Genomic DNA, 12,816 nt, shown 5'->3' with positions numbered 1-12,816 from the left:
GTTTCCTTTCCTCTACCCCTCAAATGATTTATTTTTTTATGCAAGTATACTTCAAAAATTTTCTTTGCTACCCAATTCTTGGCCGATCCCCCTCTGTGGGTATGCGCCATAAGTTATTTGGACCACAACAACACCTTCCTCTTCTTCGGCTACAATACTACACCTTTACAAAGGTAACATCCCACCGTAACATCATGTTATGTCGCAAGTATAACAAGATACAAAGAGCAAATCCTGTTGTACTAAAATCACAACATATTTCACTCTGAATTGTTCCAGTGCTTTTGATTTCAACTCAAATATCGCTATGTCTCGTTTCTTGGCAGACCCACTCTGCCCGCTTAATGTCCCTTATGGTTACACCTGTCATTTCCCGGTCCATAGCCCGCTGCATTCGTATCTATAGGTTTAATCGCAAACTTCATTTTCTGAAAGGGACGTGCTAAATGCGCTCCCCTTCATTCTCGTCATTCTAGAAATTTCACTACAGGGATCGACGTGAGTACTGCGCCGACCCAGGCGCTGACAGTCAGAACCTGACCCTCTCCTGGCTTCTTTTCGCGCGTGCATAGCCTGTCGAATTTAAGCTCGATTTTGTTTATGCCGATCCTCAGTGTTCCCGTCTATTGTATGCATCGGTGCATGACACGAATAAGACACACAAAGGAGCCTGAACAGCATAGGCTGCACTTTCGCTCCGCTCTAACCATAAAGCAAATGGAATGTGCCAGTTTCTGTGCACGCGGACCATCGTTCTTTCTGAAGCTTCCGGCAAGCGATAACACCAAATATCGGCACTCTGAAAAAGCTAATCCCATGTCACTTGAGAATTTGGTGGCTAATAAAGGAGTCGACACCTAGCAGCCACGTCATTTGCAAATATTCTTGCCATGCGTAGTGGGCGTTTCCGGCCTCCAGTCTACATCGTTACACGATCACAGTTAGGTGCCAATATGCTGCAAAGTGGGCATACAAAACAAAACGTGACGGCCTCATTGCACAAAGTCTGGCTTTGTTACCATGGTAATATTAAAACTTGTGCGAACTTTACCTAATAAACGTTATGAGAAGACTATAGTTCGGTTGAATTGTAGTTAACATCTGTGCCAGCTTAGCAGGAACGACAAAAATAACCGACATAGCTTTACCTGCCACATCCAACCTTAAAAGTAAATAACGTAAAAGCAGACACGTAGTAGTGAGAAAGGGAATAAAATATCAAGACCAAGGCTATAACTAGAAAATATGCTTCAACAGCAGAGTTAGAAGCAGCAAAAAGCGATTGCTTGGAATTAACTGCCATCGGCTGAGAATAAAAACGAAGATATTTGAACTACAACAGCTTTTGCTGTTGTTGCTATTGCTGCTACTGTTGTTGTTGCTATTGCTGTTGTTGTTGCCATTTCTATTGTTGTTGTTGTTGTTGTTGTTGTTGTTGTTGTTGTTGTTGTTGTTGTTGTTGCTGTTGTTGTTGTTGTTGTTGTTGTTGTTGTTGTTGTTGTTGTTGTTGTTGTTGTTGTTGTTGTTGTTGTTGTTGTCGTTGTTGTCGTTGTCGTTGTTGTTGTTGTTGTTGTTGTTGTTGTTGTTGTTGTTGTTGTTGTTGTTGTTGTTGTTGTTGTTGCTTTTGCTGCTGCTGTTGTCGTTGCCATTGCTGTTGCTGCGGCTGTTGTTGTTGCTATTGCTATTGCTGCTGCTGTTGCTGCGATTGTTATTGCTGTTGTTGTTGTTGTAACTGAAGGAAGAAGGAAAAGAAAATGCACGGACCTGCTACTGGATCTAGCTGAGCCATCTCCACTGCCTCGTACGGACAGAAGAGAAAATAGAGAAGAACAAAAAGAAGAGGGGGAGAACGACGCGCGTCGCAACAGCCGATCGTCACCACCGAAACGGCAGCGGGTGCAATGGCGGCCTACATAAGGCGGCCGGCTAGCCCTCGCCTCAAGCGGCAGTGACCTACCAGTGCCAGCCCCGTAGGGCCAAGAGCAGCTACCCCACAAAGGAAATATGGGCAGTATCGAGTTCGTGCAGAGAAGCGCGGAAAATTTAAACGTTCGGTGTTTCTAACATCTTTTTTTTTTCTGCGATAGAATAAACTCATGGAGCTGGCAGCAAATAATATGACCACGAAGGAATGTGTGCAAGAAATTTCTATCTGCTGCTTTATCTCCTGGGACTCGACAAGACGGCAGTAATGAAAACAAGCTGCTGCGAGTTATTCAGTTAGGAACGATATCCAAAAGTTGTGCAAAGAAAACAGTGTTGGAATAAGCGAAAAAAAGCGGCGTAATTTCATCGTTTCTGTCACAGTTAGGTGTGCAAATTAACAGCTGTAACAACAGGTGCCCAGAATTGACAAGGTACGTGTATGTTAAGGAAGCGGAGCTGGCATATCTTTCAAAATCCCACGGGCGAAATCAAATGTTCATGTAATTATAGCAGTGCAGTACATTAGTCTGAAAGCAAATTATGAAAGTATGGTCGACAAGAATACTGGGGTCATTAATATGGTCAATAATTTCGATAATGTGTGGAATGAGATTATAATAGTCTATGCGTGTTACAAGTAAATGACACCGCCTTGAATGTTTGAAACTTTCTCAGTATTCCAAGTTTCTGGAATATGGTCAATAATTTCGATAATGTGTGGAATGAGATTATAATAGTCTATGCATGTTACAAGTAAATGACACCGCCTTGAATGTTTGAAACTTTCTCAGTATTCCAAGTTTCTGGGCATACGTTAAAAAATATACACATGGTTGATTCAAATAGCATCATTAATGAATGTAATATATTCCTTTCTTGTAAGTCTTCAGCAAAAACGACATATGGAGTTCTTTACCATGTGACGTGATTTATAAAAGCATGCAAGGGCCAAATGCGGAGCCCTGAGGTGAGTGGAGTCGGATTAAAAAGCCAGTTTCACAGCTTCGTACATTTTAGAGGCCATGCGAGAAGTTGCTGTGGAATACTGTCAGTCATGTGTACTTTATCCGAGGGGTCTGAAGCCAAAATATTTCAAGGGTTATAGTAAACGGAACATCCGGCAGGCAGTCGTCCAGTTGCATCAATAAAAATGAAAGGAAGCAGTGATGAAGACTGCAAAACTGCTCGCGATATAGCATGCTATCGTGCAATGCATACACAAAACTTCATTTTGCTGAATAGGGGCACGAAAGAGTAATTAAGCGCACGCAACAAGACATCTCAACGAACACAGACCCGAAGACGACGACGACTATCACGTACCGTCTTCAGAGTCTAGTTTCTTGTTTCATTTTTTTTTTTTTTTGTCCGCGGGATTCAGAGCCCCATTCAGACTCGTCGTCGGTATAGCACCCAATAAATAGCAAGTGCAACAACGGGCCATTGCGAGCTCCCTACCATGAAAGGACTCTTGTACGGCAGTGGTTCGAATTCCAAAAGTGTCCCTTAAACAGGAGCCCGTTAGTACGCCGGGATTTGTGCTGAGGAAGGTTCTTCAAACAGTCACCTCTTTCTCCGTTGTCTCATGCGCAAACTACGCGGCTTATGACTTTTCGCCTTTGAACCACATCCGTTGCCTTTTTCTGGTGCTTTTCGTTTTTGTGAATCTTCATTCTGCGTCTACGTAACCCCCTTTCGTGCGGAGTGCCTCACTGAGAGTTCCGAACTGTACAAAAGTACACAAATGGCAACATTTAGACTCATTTCATGGTTTCTTTTTAGCGTTACGTCTGCCCTCATACCGCATCCTCGCCGCCGTTTTAGTGCTTCTCTCCTTGCCGTCCTCTGAAAAGAGATATCTCGCTTTGCTTTAAGCTTCTTTCTATTTTTCTCACATTTCATATCTGTTATTGGCAAGAGGCAATCAGAAGTGACTACTGATTTATTTATTGCGCAAAATGACCAGAAAACTGTCAACTATCTTCTAAATCTACAGCTAGAAAAACACAGCGATACAGTTTTTCCCTAACGGCAGAAAAGTGGCGCGCTGCTGAGCATCATGCATGTAAATAAAATCACAGCAGGTGCAGCATTGATTTGAAAGCCCTAACAGTGCTAAATTCCCGTGTAGGGCCAGGTTACAGCACATTGTATATATATATACATTGCATATATATATACAAGCATATACATTGTAAAACACAACCGTTACATATACATGATGCATGCCGTACGTTGCTTCTCGAAGCATTTACTTGTAAGGTCTAACGACATATATTTATTATAATGTTATACGCAACACATCCGCATGTACTGCAGCACTGTGGCGACAGTTTTTCAAAAAGAAGTATAGATAGGTACGGACCGCTTATTCGAGCTCTTAGTTTTGACTATTTTATTTCCGTGGTCATGAAAAACCTGAAATATAGCGAGGGTCAAACTGAGGTATGCAAATAAAAAGATTCAGAAACATTGCACACATTGTCAACCGTTATTTTACTGGCAACTCATCCTAGGAATGGGGTGGGACTTACGACCACGTACAAGAGGGCTCATGTACGTGCACATCTCTCCTAATTGGGAGCATTTTGATCGTGTTACAATTTGTCTTTTAACCAGAACTTCTCCGGAAAAGAAGGAGCAGGAGTAAATCTCTAACTGCTTCTTCGTTCCAGCACGTCCACGCCCACGGCCATGCGTCTCGAGCGGCACCCTAATGAACTAGCCTTGTCCTGAGATAATTAATCTTCCTACATTCTAGCAGTGTCCCTCTCTCCGACGAAATTAATTCACCGCCTCAGAAGACACTATGTCAGCAGAACGCGACATTTCTTCCCAACTGAAAGGAAATGTGATGCGTTAAACATGCTCAGGGCGACGTTGAACACTTCTTTAACACTGAAGTGTTTCCTGGCTAATGAGTGGTTGGAACATAAACTCTCCGCTAAAACGCCTGCGCACGAACTGGCATTTAAGAAAATAATAATGTCAGTATTAAGAGCCGAACTACTATCCTTCCGAGGAAGGATGCTCAAAGGATGCTCAAAAACATCCAAGGAAGAAAACCATAAAATGTTCATGCCTCAAATCCCCGGGCAGCATAATGAAAACCCGCTATACCCCAAAAATCCCCCCCTCCCCCCGCCATCACACAATGTGTCCTGCAAAAGTTCATATTCGAGGCGAAAGCATTTTTAGGCTCATGAAACGAAATCCCATGCGCGGCAGTTGTGCACGAGATCTGTGCGTCAGATCTGTTCATCATATCTGTACGCTGATGTGTCATTTGTAAACAGTCCTGATAAAGCCAGTAGAAAAATAAAATTGCTATTTCCACCGGGAATAGAGCCTCTATCTCTCGGAATACCAGCCGAGCGTTTTAACAAACTGCGCCTCGCCCGGGATCGTGGAATCCACATCATAATTCTCCTTGTTTACCATGAGGAAGATAACGATGACAACGACGCTGCAATTAGTGATAATGACAATTAAGACAGTAATAATAATGACACTGCATTTATTTGATAATGATAATGAGAGCAACCGTCATGCACCGCGTGCAGCAGCAATGCTCTGGCTTTAGCATTTTTTGCGCGCAGCATTTTCTATTACTTTTCTACCCAACTCAAAAAACTACAAATCATGTTTTTTGCTGTTACCTATATAACACCAAGTGCCAAGCAGTTGAGGACAACAGCCAATTAAGGAACACTGGAGCTCTGTATAAGACAATCAAAGATATCAAAGGAAGCTTCTGTGCTAAGCTGGGCGTGATAAATGACAAACAAGGCAAGGACCTCACTGAAGCCTCAGAGATAAAGAACAGGTGGCAGGAATACACAGAAGAACTGTACAAGAAGGAACCGAATGTGCAAACCCAACATAAGACGGTTGTGATTACTGATCTCGAGCCGGGCATCCTGAAGAGTGAAGTTGAATGGGCCTTAGCCAGCCTTGCTAAGAACAAAGCTAGCGGAATTGATGGCATTCCAGCTGAGTTGCTTCAAAACCTCAACCATGACGCTGTTAACATTCTGCATACATTATGTCAGAAGATTTGGACAACCCTGCAGTGGCCACAGGATTGGAGGAGGTCAGTTTATGTCCCCATTCCAAAGAAAGGCAGTGCCAAAGATTGTTCCAACTACCGCACGATCGCGCTTATTTCGCATGCTAGCAAGGTGATGTTGAAAATCCTCCAAGGTAGGCTGCAGCAGTATGTGGATCGGGAGCTTTCGGACGTGCAAGCTGGGTTTCGCAAGGGCAGAGGAACTAGAGACCAAATTGCTAACCTTCGCTGGATCATGGAAAAAGCAAGAGAGTTCCAGAAACCCATCTACTTCTGCTTTATTGATTATGCGAAAGCGTTTGACTGCGTAGATCACAGCAGATTGTGGCAAGCTCTCCAAGAGATGGGAGTTCCAATTCACCTCATCTGTCTCCTCAGGAACCTGTATGAAGGGCAAGAGGCCACAGTCAGAACTGGGCATGGTCTTACTGATTGGTTTCCGATCGAGAAAGGAGTGAGGCAAGGCTGCATACTGTCGCCCTGCCTATTTAACCTATATGCAGAGTGCATCATGAGGAAGGCCGGTCTGGACGAGTCTTCAGCTGGAGTGAAGATTGCTGGAAAACGTATCAACAACCTTAGATATGCGGATGATACCACTTTAATCGCAGAAAGTGAAGTGGAACTCAAGAGACTTCTGATCCGCGTACAAGAAGAGAGTAAAGACAAAGATCATGGCCTCTTGCCCTATCAAGTCCTGGAGCATCAATGGACAAGAATTGGAAGCTGTGACAGATTTTCTGTTCTTGGGCTCCAAGATTACCTCGGAAGGAGACTGCAGCCATGAAATTAGGAGACGCCTGCTTCTGGGAAAGAGAGCAATGGTTAGCCTTGACCACCTAGTAAAGAGCAGAGACATTAGTCTGCCAACCAAGATCCGTATAACTCGTGCTATGGTCTTTCCAGTTGTGATGTATGGATGCGAGAGTTGGACTGTGAAGAAGGCTGACCGGCGAAGAATTGACGCGTTTGAATTGTGGTGCTGGCGAAGACTCTTGAGAGTTCCTTGGACTGCCAGAAGATCAAATCAGTCGATATTGTCGACCATAAACCCTGACTGCTCATTGGAGGGTCAAATTTTAAAGTTAAAGCTCAGCTACTTTGGTCATCTGATGAGAAGAGAGAAGTCGCTGGAGAAAGATTTGATGTTGGGAAAGGTTGAGGGTCGCCGGAGAAGGGGTAGGCAGCGAACGCGTTGGTTAGATGGCATCCTCGAGGCACTGGAGATGAAGTTATGTGATGTTAGGAAGATAGTGAGAGACCGGAAAGCGTGGCGTGACATGGTCCATAGGGTCACGAAGAGTCGGACACGACTGAACGACTAAACTGAAACTGATATAACACCACAGCATCTTCAACGTGCTCATGCTGCGTTAATAAAACAAAGAAAACAACACGATTAAAACTTTCAGATAAATAGTACACTTGTCTCTAGGGAGGTAATGTGGAGCACGGGGGAGTATTTGGTTTATTTTGAATGTACAATAAAGGCAGTCAATACTGTCTGAATACAAAGGAAAGGGCGTACTCTGGGTGGCAACTTGGAACTGTTCTTCGGCTCTAGTTTTAATGCCAAATGGTTCAGCGAAGGCATTGCAATTTTTAAAATCCGGATAGTCGAATCAGAAAGCGAATCCTTACTAGAAAAAGGCCGTTAAGTGGGGTAGGTGTCTGCAATTTGAGGACAATCCAATTAGGTGCTTAAAAAATTACACATTTCATTCGATTTTATTTTTCACAGTGTGGTGGTTATAGCTATTGCGATTTGTTTCTTCAATGGGCCTAAATCTGTGCACTGAACAACCATGGCAGAGTTCTGAGTTCGGGATGCGAAACTTAATTGATCTCAGCCACACGAAACGCATCAAAGTTAATGCTATGAGAAAGTGCGGTAAGCCTTCAAAGAAATGTCGATCGGAATTCGATTCGACTGAATGCTGCAGCTTTCGTAGGGAGACGAGAAGGAAGGATTTTTCAGTTTAGTAGGGCTTAAGTTGTTTGCATCAGACTCGAAATGACAGTTTTCTCAGGTGCGTTTAAATAAATACATTTTTAAAGTATAAATATTATTTTCCGTATACGGACAATTTCCAGTGCCGCATTATTACAACGTATGTATCGCATCTGTATCGCGACGCAGAAAGTTCGGTGAGCAAATGAGATGCAGAAACTTGCGGGGATCAAATGGAATTCGGATCTATCACAGGACAACTTTACTCAGAGAACGGTACCACCGTGGGACACCCACCGGTAAAAATGGGTACAAGCGTCCCCCGGCCTGGCGCTCGGCTTTTCCAGGGGTGTGCGTTTGGGAGAAGCTCCGTAAACCCCGCTGCGCGCCCCTCCTCCGCAGTGGGCCCAAACCCAGTTTCGAACCTCGCAGCCTGCAAAGGTGGTTCTGTTTGTCTTTCAAAGGTACTTCCTTTGACCCTCACCTGAAGTGCTCCCCTCGGTTTTTCCTTAGCAGAACTAAGGAAAAAAAGAATCAGTCTATCCAACAAGACGTGACGAAGAATGGACAGTGCCAACACCTCGACTTAATCTTGGTAAGGAATTCCTTCAATACACTCTTCCATCTCTTCTAAATAGGTATATCCATATTACCTCGATTTGTTTTTTTGTTTTTTCACGTCGTGAACTACATAATTTGTTTTTGAATAACATGGTTTAAGTTTCATTATGTATACATATTGCTGCTTCGTGTATCTTCTGGTGTTTCCTTGGTGTGCTTGTTTTTAAAGTTGTATACATTGTTGTGTTGCTTCACTGCCTATAATTAGGATTGTAGACTCGTCAAGCTGCCCAAGGGCAGCTTTTTTCTACGATTCCTTCATCTGTAGTGTTAGATGGGAAATAAACTTTGACTTTGATTTTGACGTTCTTTAAACGCCGGCTAACTCATATTTGGAGCAGCCTAAGAGTACTTGCTATTGGGCTAGTTGGTCTTGGTCCAGTGTTAAATAAATTTGACGGCGCAAAAGAACAAGCACATAGGGATGGTGCTTGATCCCATTGTCTCTCCGATTTATTTATTGGTCAATTTAATAATTAATTAATTGATTGATGAATAATTTCATTTTATTCAGAGGTCTCAGAAAAACGCAAAACACTTTTCGGACCAGCAGACAGAGTCTAGTTGTGAACCGACTGTCTAAAAGTATTCAGCAAGAAAACAATAAGAATGAAATGACCGCACTTATTATGAGCCAAGGTTACATAAAATACATGTAAATGTATATAGATCTATATATATTCATGCTGGAAGTATGACACTTGTGCAGAACGCTGTGCCAATGACGCTGGTAAAGCAAATGCAGTTTAGGTAAGAAAACTTCATGGAAAACCATAAAAATGAATGTAAATACATATAAATGCACGTTTGCAAGAATGGAAGTTGTGTAGAGCCCTCTGTGAATAGTAATGCGACAAGAAACCGCAGTTTTGAAAATAAACACTTCATGGAAATCCAGTCGAGTTCTTTTTTAAGTAGTAATGCTTCAAGTGTTTAGAAAAATACCATGATTGTTTTATGTGAAGCAGGAGCTCATTTCAAGCTTTAGTACCCGCAAATTTCAATAATCATTGCCCATAGATGTTATTATGTGTTCATCTGTTTCTTGGGCCGTTAAAATTATTTAAAGCCGCGTTTCAAGCATAAATTGCCATATTCTTCACCTTCAAAACATATGTGGTCAATCATTACCAGAAGTGTACGACATATCCATAGCCAGGAGCCAAGAGTGCGAAATTCCAGTGTCATGTGGACAAGTGTGCATTGGGCAGACGGGACGGGTGCACTAAGAAAGCATCACAGCCTTTTGTGTTTGATTCTTTCCGCTGGAAACTAAAGCTTAAAAATAATTCGCTGTTGCTGAAGTTGCTATGTTATCTAAATCTACTGGGTTGGGAACAAGAGGATGTTTATTGTTACGTAGTGCGGTCTTTCATGTAAATTCGTATCCTACGTATGGTTGCATACTAATCAGCGTTCTGTAATTAGAGAGGACCACGGATCACTCTTTCACGATGCCCTGAAGGCGGAGCCTAAATTTCTCCTTAATATTTTTGCTCACTTTGAACGTGTTTCGTTCTAGTGCATTTGTGCATCGAAATTGGTCTTCTTTCATTCTCCTAACGCTTTAGGTTGACAGCAGGGGCCAGGTTACTTTCACTAACAGAAGGAACCGTAGAAGGACGCCAACTTCCAATAGAAATAAAACAACGGAAATAATTTCAGCATTAACCTTAGTAAAGCCTCCAACAGGGACAGAAGAAATTACAGGATTAGATCTTGAGTAGACGCCTATACGACGGTTTGAAACAACCTGTTTTTATGTTATTTTTTTATATTTGCCTGGAAACGAAATTACCTCATTGCCTCATACACTAGTTGGCTCGAGCAAGGCTTTTCCCGCAAGGTATTTCCGCGAAGACGCTACATCCATCTTTTTCCGAGCCATACACATTTAACGATAGCCGAACACTTCCGTTTTCTCTTCAGCCGGGAAACTGAGGCGAGGCGTCTCCCTAGACCTCCCAATTCTGCGCAAGAGCCTTCTATAGGCTTTTCTCATTTCTGCGCTATACGGTAAGGACGGACCGCGAAGACGGGCGAGCACCATGCCTGCGCCCTGCCGGAAACGAGTCACTAAAAGTAGAGCTGACAGTGAGGAAGACGAAAAGGCCGAACGCATACGTCCGCTCTATGTACGCGGATTTATACACTCGGCAGGAGCCCCTCGATGTGACCATCAGCTAAGTATAAATTTTCTTCTCTGCTTTTGTTTCTGTACTCCTAACCCAACGAAACAGAAAGTAACGAAAGATAAGTAAATGTGTTACGGAATAGGTTGCGCCAATAAATATCGTGGAAAGGAAAAGTGGCTGCACGTCCACATCAATATTTACGTCACCGTCGGTACGCACGTATTTCATCGGTCTGGAAAGTTCCTGTGGAAGATCAAGGGTAACTTTTTCGACATGCCCCTTGGCAGTCCGGATCTATAGCTTGGCGATGTCGGAAGTGCCGAGAAAGGAAATTGCGTAAGTTTCAATTCCTGCCGCTCTTCCTTGCCAAACGACACATTTAGAGTAAGCTATGTAAGCTACTTAATTCATGTATCGTATAGTATACGGCGAACTGTTGAACTAAATTTTCTGGGTGTTTCAGAGCTACAAATTATGTTTTCCTCTTTTTTGAATGCGGAACATAGATGTAGTACGTAGTGAAGCTGAAGTAAAATAGACGTCTCTGCCCCCACGCATTCACACAAACAGAAGACTACTTCGCATAATCACAGTGCTACGAATATGCACAAGTGTAAACTTTCGGACGTGAAATATATATCAGGAAAGATACCCGTCTTCCACCCCTGAGCGAATTTAAAGCGAACGTCGTTACAGTCAAATATGCGGTTTTAATCCTAAAGGCCTCGCCTTCAAAAAACAAGTCCGCGAGCCATTGTCTCTCCCGAAGAGTGACGAATTCATTCTCTTAGAAGAAACTGTTTATTCCGGATAAACGAAAAAGCATTGAATAAAAAACATTGCCCACGATTACGTTACTTCCTATGCGAAATTTGAGCGCAGCTCATCAGCTGTTACACCTTTTCGATAAACTGAGGCAAAGAGTTCGAGCAAGACACGTATGTACAATCACAGACAACTTTTTTTTATAATTTTTCACACGTATTCCTTCAAGAAACACTCCACTAACAGTTCTTGGCTGTCATGAAAGAAGCTTTGTGGTCGGAGAAATGAAGAGAGCAACTGAGTTATCGGGAGGTTGCGGGAGGCAGTGCGTGGGTCCATAGGAACGTTGCGCGACGAACAGATAGCAGCCGCTCACGCCGATAGCGAGTGAAGCGAGTGAGAACGGGATGCACGCACCGTGATCCGCTTAGCGAGCCGGCGTTTCGGCGACGCCGACGCCGCCGCGAAACCTAGGAACGGGTGCCAAAGAGCTGCGCTCTAAAAGAAACAACATCGGGCTCTACTGCACTGAGAACATGCTATTCATGCGCATGACAATAGAAAACCAAAGAAAAGCGGGAAAAATGTCAAGGCTTAACCGCGGCGAGACAAAATACACTGCGGAGCGAACAGGGCGAGCAATGGTCAAAGTGCTAACGGCGGCACAATAAACATTGCTCCTCGCGTGGCAAAAACTCACGCAAATACGCCTAAGCCATTCTTCCAGTGCGGAGCAATGGGAGGGCCTGCTAACCAGCTGCGAGCTCACCGCCCAAAGGGCATTGGTGCAGCACGCATGCGAGGTAGCCAGGACCAGTGGAGCCCTGGAATGAGGGAACCACCCGTGCTAAGGAGTCTCCAACGGTGGCGAAGAAGCGGCTGCAGGAAGACTCTCCGAGACTAACCAAAAGACCTCAATAAAGTTTTTTCACTCACTCACTCCAGGCACTGCTTTAGTCTTCTCGCAGATCTTCGTACCGTCGTCCGTGCAGATTCTGTTGGCCCGTCATGCACGCTGGCCGTTCCACGCTGGTCTCCCGCCCGGCAAAGAAGGCCCCAGCCTTGCTTTCGGCGCGCTCATCTACCTTCGTTTCCCCGCCGATAACATTCTGCCCCCCCCCCCCCCCCCAACTGCCAGCTCGATCATGCGCACTCACGCTGTCCGAGAAAACACCAATGCAAACAGAAAAAAGCTCGCGCGGTATGAAACAATAAAAGGGGCCGCAGGGCCCCACAATCCAAACTGCTCGAGGCATTAAAGGCATGGGACACCAGATATGAAGTTGTATTGCGGGTAATTGATGGCCAGTGCGTCATACGTATCAAACCATATTCTTCGACGCCTGTCG

Source organism: Amblyomma maculatum, chromosome 9 (assembly GCF_055883805.1).
Source record: "Amblyomma maculatum isolate TAMU_Amacu chromosome 9, ASM5588380v1, whole genome shotgun sequence".
In the NCBI taxonomy this organism is placed as follows: Eukaryota; Metazoa; Arthropoda; class Arachnida; order Ixodida; family Ixodidae; genus Amblyomma; species Amblyomma maculatum.
This window is presented reverse-complemented; position numbering follows the sequence as displayed.